The sequence below is a fragment of the Rhinopithecus roxellana genome, chromosome 11 (assembly GCF_007565055.1).
Source record: "Rhinopithecus roxellana isolate Shanxi Qingling chromosome 11, ASM756505v1, whole genome shotgun sequence".
NCBI lineage: Eukaryota > Metazoa > Chordata > Mammalia > Primates > Cercopithecidae > Rhinopithecus > Rhinopithecus roxellana.
In genome coordinates, this window is record NC_044559.1 from 133,822,961 (window position 1) to 133,839,329 (window position 16,369).

The window sequence follows — 16,369 nt, forward strand, 5'->3', positions numbered from 1 at the left end:
CTGCTAGAGGGTGGTGAGTGGGGAGGAGGGAGAGGATCAGGAAAAAATAAATACTGGGTACGGGGCTTAGTACCTGGGTCACGAAATAATCTGTGCAACGAACCCCTGTGACACAAGTTGACCGATATAACAAACCTGCACATGTACTCCTGAACCTAAAATAAAAGTTTTTTTAAAAAACTGAAAGTAATATCAATCTATATTTATGTCTATGTTTATATGTATAGCTATATATCAATTGTGAACTGAGTGAATAAATTATGCTATGTCCATGCAATGAAATTCTATGCAGTCATTGGAAAATGATAAAGTAAATCTATCAATACTGAGTTGAAAAAAATGTTCATAGTATATTACTGAGTGAAAAAAATACAGATCAATATTAAGAGCATAATCTCGGCCGGGCGCGGTGGCTCAAGCCTGTAATCCCAGCACTTTGGGAGGCCGAGAGGGGCGGATCACGAGGTCAGGAGATCGAGACCATCCTGGCTAACCCGGAGAAACCCCGTCTCTACTAAAAACTACAAAAAACTAGCCGGGTGAGGTGGCGGCGCCTGTAGTCCCAGCTACCCGGGAGGCTGAGGCAGGAGAATGGTGTGAACCCGGGAGGCGGAGCTTGCAGTGAGCTGAGATCCGGCCACAGCACTCCAGCCTGGGTGACAGAGCGAGACTCCGTCTCAAAAAAAAAAAAAAAAAAAAAAAAAAAAAGCATAATCTCATTAAAAATTTTTTAAATGGGGGTCTCACTATGTTGCCCAGGCTGGTCTCAAACTCCTGAGCTTTAGCGGTCCTCCTGCCTCAGCCTCTCAAATAGCTGGGACTATAGGTGTACATCCCCACACCTGGCTCTATAATCCCCTTTTTTTTTTTTTTTTTTTTTCCTGAGATGGAGTCTTGCTTGGTCACCTAGGCTGGACTGCAGTGGCATGATCTCCCCTCACTGCGATCTCTGACTTCCAGGTTCAAGCAATTCTCCTGCCTCAGCCTCCCAAGTAGCTAGGATTATAGGCATGCACCACCACACCCAGCTAATTTTTGTATTTTTAGTAGAGACGGGATTTCACCATGTTGACCAGGCTGGTCTCGAACTCCTGAGCTCAGGTGATCCACCCTCCTCGGCCTCCCAAAGTGTTGGGATTATAGACATGAGCCACTGTGCCCAGCCTAATCTCATGTTTAAGAAGGAAAAAATATATTCTTCTGTGAACTATCTATACACTTACCTGTAAAGTGATGTCTACTTAAACTTGGGGGAAGTTTGGGAAGACTATGCCCCAAACTGGTAACGGGTTAGAATGCAGCAGGTGTGGCAGGAGGGGAGGGTGGTGCTGGGAGCTGATGGGTAGAGATAGGCATTTCCCTTCTTACTGGACCACATGTAGAGTGGTGGGATCTGGGGGTGATTTCTGAACTCTTTGTTGAGAGAAAACCCTGGGATGCTTTGCCTGGACGATGGCATTCAGCCCAGATGTGTGTCCAGGAGGGGATGTGAGGTGGGCCCTGGAATTGCTCATGTTGGGGGCTGGGTCTCGGTCACACTGTACGGCTGACAGAGGCTCCATGTCCTGCACCATCTGGAGAGCAGGCAGAGGGGCCACTCCAATGGGCTGTCAGCCTCTGCCCTACCTGCTCCAGGTGGGCCCTGGAATTGCTCCAAGGCCCCCGAGGGACAGGACAGGAACAGGGGTTCATGCCCCACTCTGCCCCAACATTTTCTGACAGTAACTCCACCCTCTCTGCCTCAGTCTCTCTCTCTTTAAACAGGAACCGCATGGATTGCAAAGTTATGAAACAATATATACAATGTGACCCTATAGTGTAAAATTGTATATCAATTTTTATTTTTAATTATTATTATTATTTTTGAGACAGAGTCTCGTTCTCTCACCCAGGCTGGAGCTCAGTGACATGATCTCAGCTCACTGCAGCCTCCACCTCCTGGGTTCAAGTGATTCTCCTGCCCCGGCCTCCTGAGTAGCTGGGACTACAGGTGTGTGCCACCACGCCCAGCTAATTTTTGTATTTTTTTTTTTTTTTTTTGAGACGGAGTCTCGCTCTGTCGCCCAGGCTGGAGTGCGGTGGCCGGATCTCAGCTCACTGCAAACTCCGCCTCCCGGGTTCCCGCCATTCTCCTGCCTCAGCCTCCCGAGTAGCTGGGACTACAGGCGCCCACCACCTCGCCCGGCTAGTTTTTTGTATTTTTTAGTAGAGACGGGGTTTCACCGGGTTAGCCAGGATAGTCTCCATCTCCTGACCTCGTGATCCGCCCGTCTCGGCCTCCCAAAGTGCTGGGATTACAGGCTTGAGCCACCGCGCCCGGTAATTTTTGTATTTTTAGTAGAGACAGGGTTTTGCCATATTGGCCAGGATGGTCTTAAACTCCCAACCTCAGATTATCTGCCTGCCTTGGCCTCCCAAAGTGACTGTGCCCAGCGCGTCAACTGGGGAGGCAGAGGCTGCAGTGATCCGAGATGGCACCATTGCACTCCAGCCTGGGCAACAGAGACTTTTAGTTTTTGAGACTCCGTCTCAAAAACTAAAAAATAACAATAAAGCTGGGCGCAGTGACTCACACCTGTAATCCCAGCACTTTGGGAGGCCGAGGCGGGCAGATCACCTGAGGTAGGGAGTTCAAGACCAGCCTGACCAACATGGAAAAACCCCGTCTCTACTAAAAAAAAACACACAAAAATTAGAGGGGTGTGGTGGCACATGCCTGTAATCCCAGCCACTCGAGAGGCTGAGGCAAGAGAATCGCTTGAACCTAGGAAGCGAAGGTTGTGGTGAGCCGAGGTCACGCCATTGCACTCTAGCCTGGGCAACAGGAGCACAACTCTGTCTCAAAAACTAACAAATAAAATAAAAAATAAAAATAAAATAAAATAAATAAATAAAATAAAATAAATAAAATAAACTAGATGTCTATTTTCCAAGATATTCTCAATGGTTCTCTCCGAGGAGCAAGATTAGGGGTGACAGTCCTTTCTGCTTTCCAACAGTGAACATTTAATGGATGCTATTGTTTTTCAACTGTCTGATCCAAAGGAAGTCACAGGGCTGCTGCTTTGGGAAAATGTGTAAGGGGCTCTGCAAATGGGACGGGGAGGGAGGGAAGATGGGAACGGGGAGGGAGAGAGGGAGGGCAAGCAGGGCAAACTGTAACAGCCACATATCTGCCGCCCCCCACCCCCCGTCATATTCAAGAAAAAGAGCAAATGGCAAAATAATCTCAAGAGTATTTGAGGGACTTGTTCCCCAAAGCCACTTCCAGGGATGCCCGGGGATCAGGGACGGAGGGCATCTGTGCCATCCCCTCCTTCCCCAGGCTGGCTGCACCCATCCACCACCCCAGGCTTAGCGGCTGCAGCAGATCATGGCCTCCAGGAAGGACTGGCCAGTGAAGGGTTTGGGCCGAGTCCCCAGGAGTTGGTTTGCAAGAGCTCCTATGTCCCCGAGGCTACCGTGCTGGGTCACTCTGTGCACACTACAGTAGCGTGACCACCTGTTCATGTCTGTGTCCAGATTCTCCACTAGACTGGGCAGCCTGGAAACACAGCGAGAGTCCTGCTCCCGGCTACCTGTGCAGTGTCCTGAACAGGCCTGGGCAACAATGGGCTCCCAAGAAGTGTTTGTTGAATGAATGTGTGATTCATACCCATTATTTGTCTCTGAGTGGTGACATGACTTGTCCAAGGTCACTCAAAATCACTCAGCCAGCCGGGGGGCAGGACACACGACCTATTGAGACATCAGCTGGGGCAGCCGAGGGCGTGCTGGCATCACCCCTCCCCTAACCCCAGGCTGCACAGCTCACGGCTCCAAAAGAGACCCCTTCCCTCCTCTTGAGGAGAGGAGAGGGGAAGAGTGGGGAGGACTTTGTCTCGCATGTTGACTACCAGCTCAGCCACAGCAGGATAGGGGACTAGTCAGACTTGTGAGACCCCACTTCCAGGCCCTAGCTCCCAGATGACATTTCTATACACACCCTGGGCAGGAAGGGAACCTGTTGCCTTGAAGGGAAGGAGCCAGTCCTGGCAGCATTCACCTGCTGCTAGCTGAAGAGGCCTTGGGGCCTGAATAACCAGTGGCGATGCCCAGGAGCTACGTCGAGGGCCTCAGCCTCTGAGTCTTGCTGGCTTCAGGTGAGACTCAGCACCTTCCCAGTCGTGGTGGCTGTGGGGTGAGGTTCCTTCCACTTGAGCAAAGCAGAGTGAAAAGTAAAGGGGACTTTGTCTTGCACTTCAGGTCCAGGCACAGCCACAGAGGGCTAGAGCACCAAGTGCAGTCTTGGGGTCCCCAATTCCAGGACTTGACTCTTGGGTGGCATTTCTGGGCCTGCCCTGGGCCAGAGAGGAGCCCACTGCCCTGGGTGAGTCCCAGGCTAGGCAGCATTCACCACAAGCTGACTGAAGAGCTTTTGGGCCTTAAGGGAACTCTGGCAGAACTCCCTGTGGGCCTGTGGTGGCGGTGGCTACAGGGTGAGGCTCCTCTGCCTGTAGAAAGGGGAGGGAAGAGCGGGTAGGGCTGTGTCTTGTGGTTTGAGTGCCAGCTCAGCCACAGTACAATAGAACACCAGGTAGACTTGTAAGGTTTTGGACTCCAGTCCCTGGCTTGCAGAAGGCATCTTTGGACCTGCCTGGGACCTGGGGGACCTCACTGCTCTGGAGGGAAGGACACAGGCCTGGCTGGCTTTGCCACCAGCTGATCGCAGAGCCCCAGGCCCTTGAGCAATCATAGGCAGTGGCCAGAGAGTGGTTACAGCCGGCCTTGGGCAAGACCCATTGCTGTGCTGGTTTCGGGTCTGCAGCACTGTCATAGTGGTGGTGGCCACAGGGGTGCTTGTGTCACTCTACCCCCAGCTTCAGGTGGCTCGGAACAGAGAGAGAGAGAGACTCCATTTATTTGAGAGAAAGTTAGGGAGAGAATAAGAGTCTCTGCCGGGTAATCCAGAGAATTTGGCCAGATCTTGTCTAAGACCATCAAGGCAGTACCTCTATGAGTTTGCAAGAACCACAGCGTTACTGGGTGTGGGGTGCCCCCTAAAGCAGACACAGCTTAGATCACAACACCCAAGTCCTTTCAATATCTGGAAAGTCTTCCTAAGAAGGATGGGTACAGCTGGGCGTGGTGGCTCATGCCTGTAATCCCAGCACTTTGGGAGGCTGAGGTGGGTGGATCACAAGGCTAGGAGTTCAAGACCAGCCTGGTCAGATGGTGAAACCCCATCTCTACTAGAAATACGAAAATTGGTCTGGCGTGGTGGCAGGTGCCTGTCATCCCAGCTACTCGGGAGGCTGAGACAGAGAACTGTTTGAACCCGGGAGGCGGAGGTTGCAGTGAGCCAAGATCGTGCCACTGCACTCCAGCCTGGGTGACAGAGGGAGACTTGGTCTCAAAAAAAAAAAAGATGGGCACAAATAAGCCCAGACAATGAAGACTACAATAAATACCGAACTCTTCAATGCCCAGACACCGAAGAACATCTCCTAGCAGCATGACTCAGAAAAACATGACCTCCCCAAATGAACTAAATAAGACGCCAGGGACCAATCCTGGAGAAAGACAGCTGTGACCTTTCAGACAGAATGCTGGTTGAGGAAACTCAAAGAAACTCAAAATAACACAGAGAAGGAATTCAGAATTCTATCAGATACATTTAACAAAAGGATTGAAATAATTAAAAACACCCAGAGCAGAATTTCTGGAGCTGAAAAATGCAGTTGGCATACTGAAGAATGCATCAGAGTCCTTTAAGAGCAGAATTGGGCCAGGCACAGTGGCTCATGCCTGTAATCCCAGCACCTTAGGAGGCTGAGGTGGGTGAATTACCTGAGGTCAGGAGTTCGAGACCAGCCTGGCCAACATAGTGAAATTCTGTCTCTACTAAAAATACAAAAATCAGCCAGGCATGGTGGTGGGCACCTGTAATCCCAGCTGCTCAGGAGGCTGAGGCACGAGAATCGCTTGAACGTGGGAGGTGGAGGTTGCAGTGAGCCGAGATCCCGCCACTGCACTCCAGCCTGGGCAAGAGAGTGAGACTAAACAACGAAATGTTAAAAAGTTGCCAAGATGGGAGGCCGAGGCGGGCGGATCACGAGGTCAGGAGATCGAGACCATCCTGGCTAACACGGTGAAACCCCGTCCCTACTAAAAATACAAAAAATTAGCCGGGCGCTGGTGGCGGGCGCCTGTAGTCCCAGCTACTCGGTAGGCTGAGGCAGGAGAATGGCGTGAACCCGGGAGGCGGAGCTTGCAGTGAGCTGAGATCTGGCCACTGTACTCCAGCCTGGGGGACAGACTGAGACCCTGTTTCAAAAAAAAAAAAAAAAAAAAAAAAAAGCGGGGGGACTAAGTTAAGATGTAGTTTTGTTTGTTTGTTTTGAGACAGAGTCTTGCTCTGTCGGCCAGACTGCAGAGCAGTGGCACAATCTCGGCTCACTGCAACCTCTGTCTCCCAGGCTCAAGTTATTTTCCTCCCTTAGTCTCCTGAGTGCCAGCATGCCCAGCTAAGTTTTGTAATTTTAGTATAGATGGGGTTTCACCATGTTGTCCATGCTGGCCTCGAACTCCTGACCTCAAGTGATCTGCCTGCCTTGGCCTCCCAAAGTGCTGGGATTACAAGTGTGAGCCACTGAGCCTGGCCAGGAATCACATTTCAACATGAGATTTGGAGGACAAACATCCAAACCATACCAACCTTTATGCTTCTTTTTGGCTCTCAGAATAAACAAGACCCCTCTCTCAGATGCCCTTAAAGAACCCCATCCTTTTTCACAGCATCTAACCAAACTTTGGTTTTTTGAGACTAAACTTTTTGTTCCCTCACCAAATTATAAGTCCCATGTGGGCAGGACCTGGGCCCCTTTTGCTCCTCACTGTGTCCTCAGTGACTCGGACAGTGCCTGGCACTGTGTAGGTGCTCAAACATCTTTTCTTGGTTACATGAAAGAGTGAATGGCTTTTTTGAGCACCTGCTAGAGATTAAAATTTTATAGATGTCAAGTTTTCCTAAAGCCAAGCACAGTGGTGGCCAGGTTTGGCATCCAATAACTTACTGAGTCCTTGCCGCCCAGGTCTGCATTCTGTCTCTCTGGGTTTAGAGGTCCGGGATGTGGCCTTCCCTAGGGCTCCTATGAGTTCCTGTAGAGGCAGAGAAGACAAGGCTTAGCCTGCTAACTGGAGCGCTTCAGGCATCATTACTGCGGGCAGCTCTGTGAGGTCACTCCTGCCCCAATCCCTGGGCACCCAGCTGAGTGTGAGGCTTTGAGGATCAACCTAGAGACTAGGAACACGGTTTTGGGCCAGGTATGGCGGCTCATGCCCATAATCCCAGCACATTGAGAAACCAAGGTGGGAGGGTCACTTGACCCGAGGAGTTGGGGATCAGCCTCGGCAACATAGCAAGTTCCCTTAGCTACACTTAAATTAAAAAAAAAATAGAAAAGAAGGAACAGAAAATAGAAAAGAAGCAAACAGAAATAGAAAAGAAAAAGAAAAGCAAGGATAACAGAAATAGAAAAGCAAATACTGTGTTCTTCTGCCGTCTCGTGGTCAGTCCTAGAATAGCAAGCGCAGCTTCCCCTCTTGTCTGGTACTATACTGGAAGTAACCACCAGAGGACAGTGTTCTCAACATTGTTGCACCCAATATGTGTCCCACCACCTAAACCCAGCTCTTTAAAAAGTAGATTATTTTTTCTTATCAAAAGTCGATTCATACAAAAAGAAAAAGAAATAAAAAATAAATTATTTTAATGGCTTCATTGCTACATGTTTGTTTTTTTGAAAAGGAGTCTTGCTCTGTCGCCCAGGCTAGAGGGCAGATCTCCCCTCACTGCAACCTCTGGCCCCTGGGTTCAAGCGATTCTCCTGCCTCAGCCTCTGAGTAGCTGGGTTTACAGGCGCGTGCCACCACGCCTGGCTAATTTTTGTATTTTTAGTAGAGACAGAGTTTCACCATGTTGGCCAGGCTGTTCTTGAACTCCCGACCTCAAGTGATCTGCCCACTTTAGCCTCCCGAAGTGCTGGGATTACAGACGTGAGCCACCGTGCCCAGCCCTCATCTGTATTTTAAATTACAAAAAAATTTTAAAAATAATTATTGAGGACCCAGATATTTATTAATTTATCAAAAAGGAATAATGAACTCATTACATGTAAACATAAACAACATATTTTTACAAAAAATATCTTCATTTCCAAAACAAAGAGAAATTTAGTGAGGAAAAACAGCGTTGTTTTACACTTTTGCAAACGTCTCAAGCAACTGTCTTAACTGTGGGAGCCTCATTTCTACTTCTGCATTCAGTCTGTTGCAATATGCTGGGGGTTTTTAAATTTTTATTTGTTTTTTTATTTTGAAACAAAGTTTTGCTCTTGTTACTCAGGCTGGAGGGCAATGTTGCGATCTCGGCTCACTGCATCCTCCACCTCCCAGGTTCAAGCAATTCTCCTGCCGCAGCCTCCCGAGGAGCTGGGATTACAGGCGTGCACCACCATACCCAGCTAATTTTTTTGTATTTTTAGTAGAGATGGGGGTCTCACCATGTTGGCCAGTCTGGTGTTGAACTCCTGACCTCAGGTGATCCGTCCGCCTCAGCCTCCCAAACTGCTGGGATTACAAGTGTGAGCCACTGTGCCCCGCAATATATTGTTTTGATTGAAGAAAATCCAGCTTCCTGCAAACACGCAGTTGGAAAAAAAGATGAGTATTTTGACAGCTTTTTCAGATAATTGTAAATATTCTTCTTTAATGCTACACCAAAACGTAACAAGCAACTGTTTCTTTAAGGTTGGTTATAATGTAGAATCTGAAACCGTATCAATGGTTTATTAAAATGCATGGGCCTGTCTTGTCCTTTTTTTTTTTTTTGGAGAAGGAGTCTCATTCTGTTGCCCAGGCTGGAGTGCAGTGGTACCATTTCGGCTTACTGTAACCGCCACCTCCTGGGTTCAAGTGAGTCTCCCGCCTCAGACTCCTGAGTAGCTGGGATTTCAGGCACGCACCACCATGGCTGGCTAATTTTTCTGTTTTTAGTAGAGGCAGGGTTTCACCATGTTGGCCAGGCTGGTCTCGAACTCCTGACCTCAAGTGATCTGCCTGCCTCAGCCTCCCAAAGTGCTGAGCCACTGCACCTGGCCTATCTTGTACTGTGAATGGCTGTTTTACAGGCATGAGCCACTGTACCTGGCCTATCTTGTACTGTGAATGGCTGTTTTATCCACACATGATTTGCAGCATCATGTGGCCATTTTGAAATTTGGTACCCATTAAATCGCATACATCTTCCAAAAGATGACATGACACTGAACAGTGTCACAATATAGCATTTGTGGCCGGGCGCGGTGGCTCAAGCCTGTAATCCCAGCACTTTGGGAGGCCGAGACGGGCGGATCACGAGGTCAGGAGATCGAGACCATCCTGGCTAACACGGTGAAACCCCGTCTCTACTAAAAAATACAAAAAATTAGCCGGGCGAGGTGGCGGGCGCCTGTAGTCCCAGCTACTCGGGAGGCTGAGGCAGGAGAATGGCGTAAACCCGGGAGGTGGAGCTTGCAGTGAGCTGAGATCCGGCCACTGCACTCCAGCCTGGGCAACAGAGTGAGACTCTGTCTCAAAAAAAAAAAAAAAAAAAAAAAAAATAGCATTTGTTAGCACTGCTATCCATCGCATCAGAAAAATCTTTAAATATTGAGAAGTTGTCAAACTTGTGGTGGTGTATACAGATTTTCCAAAATTCTAATTTTCCCTTGAAAGCTCCAAGCTCCAACTTTATTATTGGCAACAAATGCTTCCGTTTCTTGAAGGGACGGGCTCACTTTGCTCATTTATGAGAAAATGTCTGTCTGCCAAATGCCCAGATCTGAATACCCATCATGTGTCTGTTCGTCATTCTTTCCCGTATAAACAGTGTTCTCCAGCTGGGCGCAGTGGCTCACGCCTGTAATCCCAGCACCTTGAGAGGCTGAGGCAGGCGGATCATGAGGTCATGAGTTCGAGACCAGCCTGACCAACATGGTGAAACCCCGTCTCTACTAAAAATATAAGAATTAGCCCGGCCTGGTTGTGTGTGCCTGTGATATCAGCTACTTGGGAGGCTGAAGCAGGAGAATTGCTTGAACCCAGGAGGTGGAGGTTGCAGTGAGCCAAGATCGAACCATTGCACTCCAGCCTAGGTGACAGGGCAAGACTCCATCTCAAAATAAATAAATAAATAAATACAATTAATTAAAAAAATAAAATAAACGGTGTTCCCCGGACCAGAGGGTCATGTGGCTCCACCTCTGACAAGCTGTTTCTGCGAGCCAGCCCCTGCTCTGGAGTAGGCACTCTGTGTGCATGCCTGCTTCATCACACAGTAGATCAAAAGGGTACGTACTTAAGTGACACAGGCATGTTTTTTCCCTGCAAGTGCTTACCTAGGGGAGCGCACAGAGACCTGCCCAGTTCGCGGCCGCTGCCTTGCTTCCTGAAGTTCCAGCAGTTTCACCCACAGTGGCTTTTTTTTTTTTAGGCTGGAGTGCAATGGCACAATCATGGCCCACTGCAGTCTTGACCACCCCAGCACAAGCAATTCTCCCACCTAAGCCTCCTGAGTAGCTGGGACTATAGGTGCATGCCACCACGCCCAGATAATTTTGTTATTATTACTTGTAGAGATGGGGTCTTGCCATGTTGCCCAGGCTGGTCTGGGCAAACTCTGGGGCTCAAGCTATCTGTCCGCCTCACCCTCCCAAAGTGCTGGGATTACAGGTGCGAACCGCTGCACCCGGCCCACAGTGGCTTTTATGTCACTAACGCCATCACAGTGAAAAGCCAATACTGTCTTAGGGTTGTGAGGGAAGGGTCTTAGGAGTCCAGGAGACAGTGGGCAACTGCTCACATTGCATGGGAAGCATCACAGACGCCCAGCCACCAACCCCGATAGTGGAGGATGCTGTTTTGGGGACCTGAACCTGGGAGAGAAGCCGCTATCAGTGCTGTGATTCTCTGAAATGGTTAAACTGTGGGCAAAGTTCTGTACAATAACAAAGTCGAATCTTCCATTCATTTGCGTTCTCAGAGTATGTTTTAAAATATGCAAAAAGGCTGGGTGCAGTGACTCACACCTCAGCACTTCGGGAGGTCGAGCCAGGTGGAACACCTGAGGTCAGGAATTCAAGACCAGCCTGGGCAACATGGTGAAACCCCACCTATACTAAAAATTAAAAAATTAGCCGGGTGTGGTGGTGCACCCCTGTAATCCCAGCTACTCGGGAGGCTGAGGCATGAGAATCGTTTGAACCCAGGAGGCAGAGGTTGCAGTGAGCCGAGATTGTGCCACTGCACTCTAGCCTGGGCGACAAAGCAAGACTCTGTCTCAAAAATAAAAAATAGGCTGGGTGCTGTGGCTCATGCCTGTAATCTCAGCACTTTGGGAGGCTGAGGCGGTTGGATCACCTAAGGTCAGGAGTTTTCAAGACCAGCTTGACCAACATGGTGAAACCCTGTCTCTACTGAAAATACAGGCCGGGCGCGGTGGCTCAAGCCTGTAATCCCAGCATTTTGGGAGGCCGAGACGGGCGGATCACGAGATCAGGAGATCGAGACCATCCTGGCTAACATAGTGAAACCCCGTCTCTACTAAAAAAAAATACAAAAAAACTAGCCGGGCGAGGTGGCGGGCGCCTGTAGTCCCAGCTACTCAGGAGGCTGAGGCAGGAGAACGGCGTAAACCCGGGAGGCGGAGCTTGCACTGAGCCGAGATCTGGCCACTGCACTCCAGCCTGGGCAACAGAGCGAGACTCCGTCTCAAAAAAAAAAAAAAAAAAGAAAATACAAAATTAGTCAGGTGTGGTGGCATATGTCTGTAATCCCAGCTACTTGGGAGGCTGAGGCAGGAGAATCGCTTAAACCTGGGAGGCAGAGGTTGCAGTGAGCCGAGATCGAGCCATTGCACTCCAGCCTGGGTAACAAGAGCGAAACTCCATCTCAAAAAATAGAATAAAATAAATAAAAAATGAAATAAAATAAAATATTCAAAAATACCTCGTGGTTAGGTGTGAAATGGAGTTTGGTTTTTCACTGACACGAATATGTGAAAGTGTCTTGTTTCACCCCCAGCCCTCAGCTAGGATTGCCCCAAAAGTGGTGGCAGGGGAGTTCCCACAAGGGAGTACCTGAATCATCCTGAAGGGGGCTTGCTGGGATTCCAAGGAGAGAAGCACGAAGCGCCAGTGTGATGAGTCCAGGCTTTTATTAGGGGAGCTCACTTCCACGGGGTTGTGCACATCCTCAGATGGCCAGGAGAGAAAGGGAGGTCCACCTAGGTGTGTCCACAGCCATGGGATCAGGGTGTGGAATTTTTCTGAGGTTTTAAAGAATTGGGCTCAAGGCTGGGGCCAGTTTCATTCAGGGTTTTGGGCAATAACTTAGACATCTTTTTCAGTGCCTGGGAATGTTCGAGGCCCTGGTTTGGGTTCAAGCCTGCTGGGAAGCCCTGCAGCTGGTTGGGTCACGGAGCAGTCAAGGCACTCTTGATTTTCGGTCAGGACACAGAAAGAAAGTAGAACAAACTAGGGGACGCTACAGAAGGGACATTTGAAAATCAGAATACTTAGAACAGTTTTTGTTTGTTTTTTGTTTTTTGTCCCAAAGGGCAGCTTTGAGCATTGCAGGGGTGTTCAGCCATCCTGGTCTCTGGCCCAAATGCCAGCAGTGCCTCCCACATCCCTGCAACAACCCAAACCGTCCCCACGAGTACTCAAAATGCCACAAGGGGCAGCTCTGCCTGTTGGAGTTCCATGGATCTAACCCCTCTGGAGCCAAGGACATGTTGCATGCCAGGGATCCCTTAGTGGGTGACTGAAGCAGGGTTAGGGTCAGGGGAGGGACCCCAGTGAGCAGCTCATGAGCTCAGGCTGGCCACCTTGGGTGGCGCTGCTGGGAGGGTACAGGCCCAGAGCTGGGCACTTGCCAGGGAGACCAGATGTGTGTGCTGAAAAGTATCTGCATGATCTTGTCTTCAAAGAGCTGGGGAATGTCAGGCCTAGAAGGAGTTGAACAGCGAGGGAGACAGCAGGGGATGCAGCGTTTCCAGACTCCTAAACCTGCTCTCAGCCTTGGGACGGGACCTCCCCAGATGCAGCTTCACCCCTCCAGGGCCTGCATGCTTCATGCTCTGCTTTTCCTTGGGCCTTCACATATGCCGTATCCTCAGCCTGGAGCACTCTCCCTGACCTACTGTATGCCTGGTGGACTTCCCTCCGCTTCTCACTTCAGATACTGCCTCCTCCAGGAAGCTCTCTCTGACTCCCTCAGTCTGAGCTGAGTGGCCTCGCAGGCCCTGTACTCACCCACTGAAGCATTTACCCCTCTCTATCCCTGTTTGTGGGTCTCTCTCCCTGGTAGAGCTGGGAGTCCACAGAGGGCTCTAATTCTCTCTTGAATTCCCAGGCCTAACATAGGGCTGGCAACCATGGTCAGTAATATCTGTGGGCTGAGGGAGAAGGCAGAAACATGGAGTGGAAGGCAGGGAGGTGTGGGGAGACAGAGTTTGAGGGCAGGAAAGTTTGAAAGGTCAGAGGAGGAGGCGCTGGTGAAGTGTTGCAAAGACAGGAACAGTGCCAAGTCATGGCATGGAGGGAGGGACAAGGGCTGAAGGGAAAGAGGTAGAATTCATGGTAGGGCCTGGCCCCAGGGACTCTAGGACAATGGCCCACACCACCAGCCTGAGGAATGTGCCCTCTGAGTGAGGACAAAACAAGAAACCATCACCGCGGAAGTGCACAGGCCCTAAAATGTCTAAACTGCTGAGTCCACAGGCCCCTTAAAGACCACTAATCTCAGCCGGATGTGGTGGCTCACGCCTGTAATCCCAGCACTTTGAGAGGTCAAGGCAGGTGGATCACCTGAGGTCAGGAGTTTGAGACCAGCCTGACCAATATGATGAAACCCCATCTCTACTAAAATTACAAAAATTAGCTGGGTGTGGTGGTGTGTACCTGTAGTCCCAGCTACTTGGGAGGCTGAGACAGGAGAATTGCTTGAACCCAGGAGGCGGAGGTTGCAGTGAGCCGAGATTGCACCACTGCACTCCAGCCCGGGCGACTCTGTTCTAAAAAAAAAAAAAAAAAGACCACTAGTCTGATCAACCATTGTATAGATGAGGAAAAGCAAGGTCTGGAGTCCAATGTGACATTTCCGGGATCAAGGCCAGTCTGCTCCTGCAGAATTTCTCGTCCATAAAGGCTTAGGGTTTCTGATGGCAAAATACTTCCCCTACTGCACTCACCTGCACTCCAATTCCTTCTACTATGCATTTCTTCAGCTTAAGGCACCTAAAGCAGAAATGTCAGCTTCAGAACCCACAGGGCTCCCATGGCTGGCTGTGGACACTTCCCACGGCTCAGTGGAGCATGCGTGACCCTGCAAGAACAGCTCAAACAGGCCGTGTGATCCCTTGATCTGAACTGTTGGCTACTAACTGAAATTATGTTAAAAAACCCGACATGATGCCTTTAAGACTGTGCAAGTCAAGCAGATCCTTCAGGGACAGACTCAGTGGCCAACTGTCTGGGAGGCCCAGTTGGGATTTCCTGTGACTTTGGAAATGGACTTCCTCATTATTTCAGAAATCCCCCAGAGGGGTGTCCTTGGAGCCCTTTAGTCACCGATACCCACAGTACCATCCTCAGAGATGTTTTCCAAAGGAGGCTCAAATTGGGAGGGCTTTGGGGAGCTGGAGGATGGTAGGGAGGGAGGAGGGGGCAGAGGGCAGAGGGGAAGCTGGGGCTTAGAAGAAAATCTGCACAAGATTGAAAAAAAGAGAGGAGGAAAGCTACTTCCTTCTAATGTGGTCATTATGGCATTCATACAAAATTCCTGAATTGTTCACCTCCTTCATTTTATTTCTATTTTTTATGACTTTTTTTTAAAGACAGGGTCTTGCTGTGTTTGTGTTGCCCAGGCTGGGGTGCAGTGGCAAGATCTCCGCTCACTCTAACCTCCACCTCCCGGGCTCAAACGATCCTCCTGCCTCAGCCTCCAGGTAGCTGGAACTACAGGTGCCACCACACTGGACTCACCTCCTTCATTTTGGAGCTGAGGAAATGGAAGTACAATGAAGGGGTGACTTGCCCAAAGAACCAGCAGGTGGTGGCAGGGCTAGCCTGTGGTGGGGGTTGGGGGCAGAGGTAGAATCCAGGTCTCCAGGCTCCTTCCTCTCTCAGGAAGAAGGTGAAGGTGAGTGTGCCCGGCGCTGGCCTCAGCATCACCCACCTTATCCCCATTTTACAGGGAGAGGGAGGAACTCTTACAGGGTTCCACAAGCGACCGGTATCGGCATGGATGAGAACCGCTGAGGCTGGATAAGCTCACAGGAGAGACAATTTCCTATGGGCTGGGAGAGACGGGTGGTTTCTTGGAAGAGATGACCCCAAAGGGTGGACAGGAAGGGGGGGGAGGGAGAGCAGAGCAGAGCAGAGGAGAGGAGAGGAGACTAGAGCTAGGAGAGGAGAGGAGAGGAGAGGAGAGGAGAGGGGAGGGGAGGGGAGAGGGAACAGAGAGAGACAGAGAGAGTTAAAGATCAATAAACACCGGGGAAAGGTGTGAAGTGACAACTGAGCCCTTCCACAGACTCTCTCCCTAGTTCGACTGCCCCTCACCCCCATCCCCACCCCCAAGGGGCCCACTCGACGCTGCCCGCGCACGCCCCAGCCCGCTCCGGGCCCCCGCGTGGCCGCGTGCAGTCTCGCGGATGCGTCAGGCCACGAGTGCGCCACCGCGCGCCCAGCGCTGCGTCCCGGCAGACCTACGCGCCTCTCCTCTGCCCAGGTCTGCGCCCTCAACCCCGCGCTTCTGCTTTCTTCCAGAGCAACGTGAAGCGCGGTTTCGGATCCTCTTTCGCTTCTCTATCCGGAGAAACTTGAAACTGCGTCCTCTACGGATACATCAAACTGCATCTTGAGCGTGGAGGAGGACTGCTGAGCCCGCCCCAGGGGTCCGCCTGGCCGGAGAGGTCTTGCGCAACCTGAGGGTTGGGGAGAGAGGGGTGTTAGCGGAGGGAATGGGCCCTGACGGCCCTAGAAGCTTCCCGGAGCGACTCCCACCTCCAGCGGACTTGCTGCTAAAAATGCAATCAGTGCGTCCTGTGAGTCAGAATAAGGATGACTACTTATGGTAGAGGAAGGAGTGACTGGGGTGGGGCACGTGGAGAGACTTCTGCTGTGGCTGGCAAAGTTCTTTTTCTTGGTCTCGGAGGCAGTTCACTTTGTAGTAATTAGTTAAGCCGTACATCGGATCCATTGGATTATGTATCCGGGTTTTATTTTACAATAAATACACGTTTAAAATTATCAGTTACAGTTGTAAAACTGAAATTCTTCCCATT

General features: G+C 50.3%; 1 long non-coding RNA gene across 1 annotated transcript; it reads right to left on the reverse strand.

The window, feature by feature from the left end:
- Positions 1–8,556: 8,556 nt before the first annotated feature.
- On the reverse strand, positions 8,557–16,119 carry LOC115900291. The gene is made up of 3 exons (XR_004059948.1): positions 14,273–16,119; positions 12,159–12,304; positions 8,557–8,677 (listed from the first exon to the last, which is right to left on the reverse strand). It is a non-coding gene; the product is annotated as an uncharacterized LOC115900291 (long non-coding RNA).
- Between the last annotated feature and the right edge of the window lie 250 nt (positions 16,120–16,369).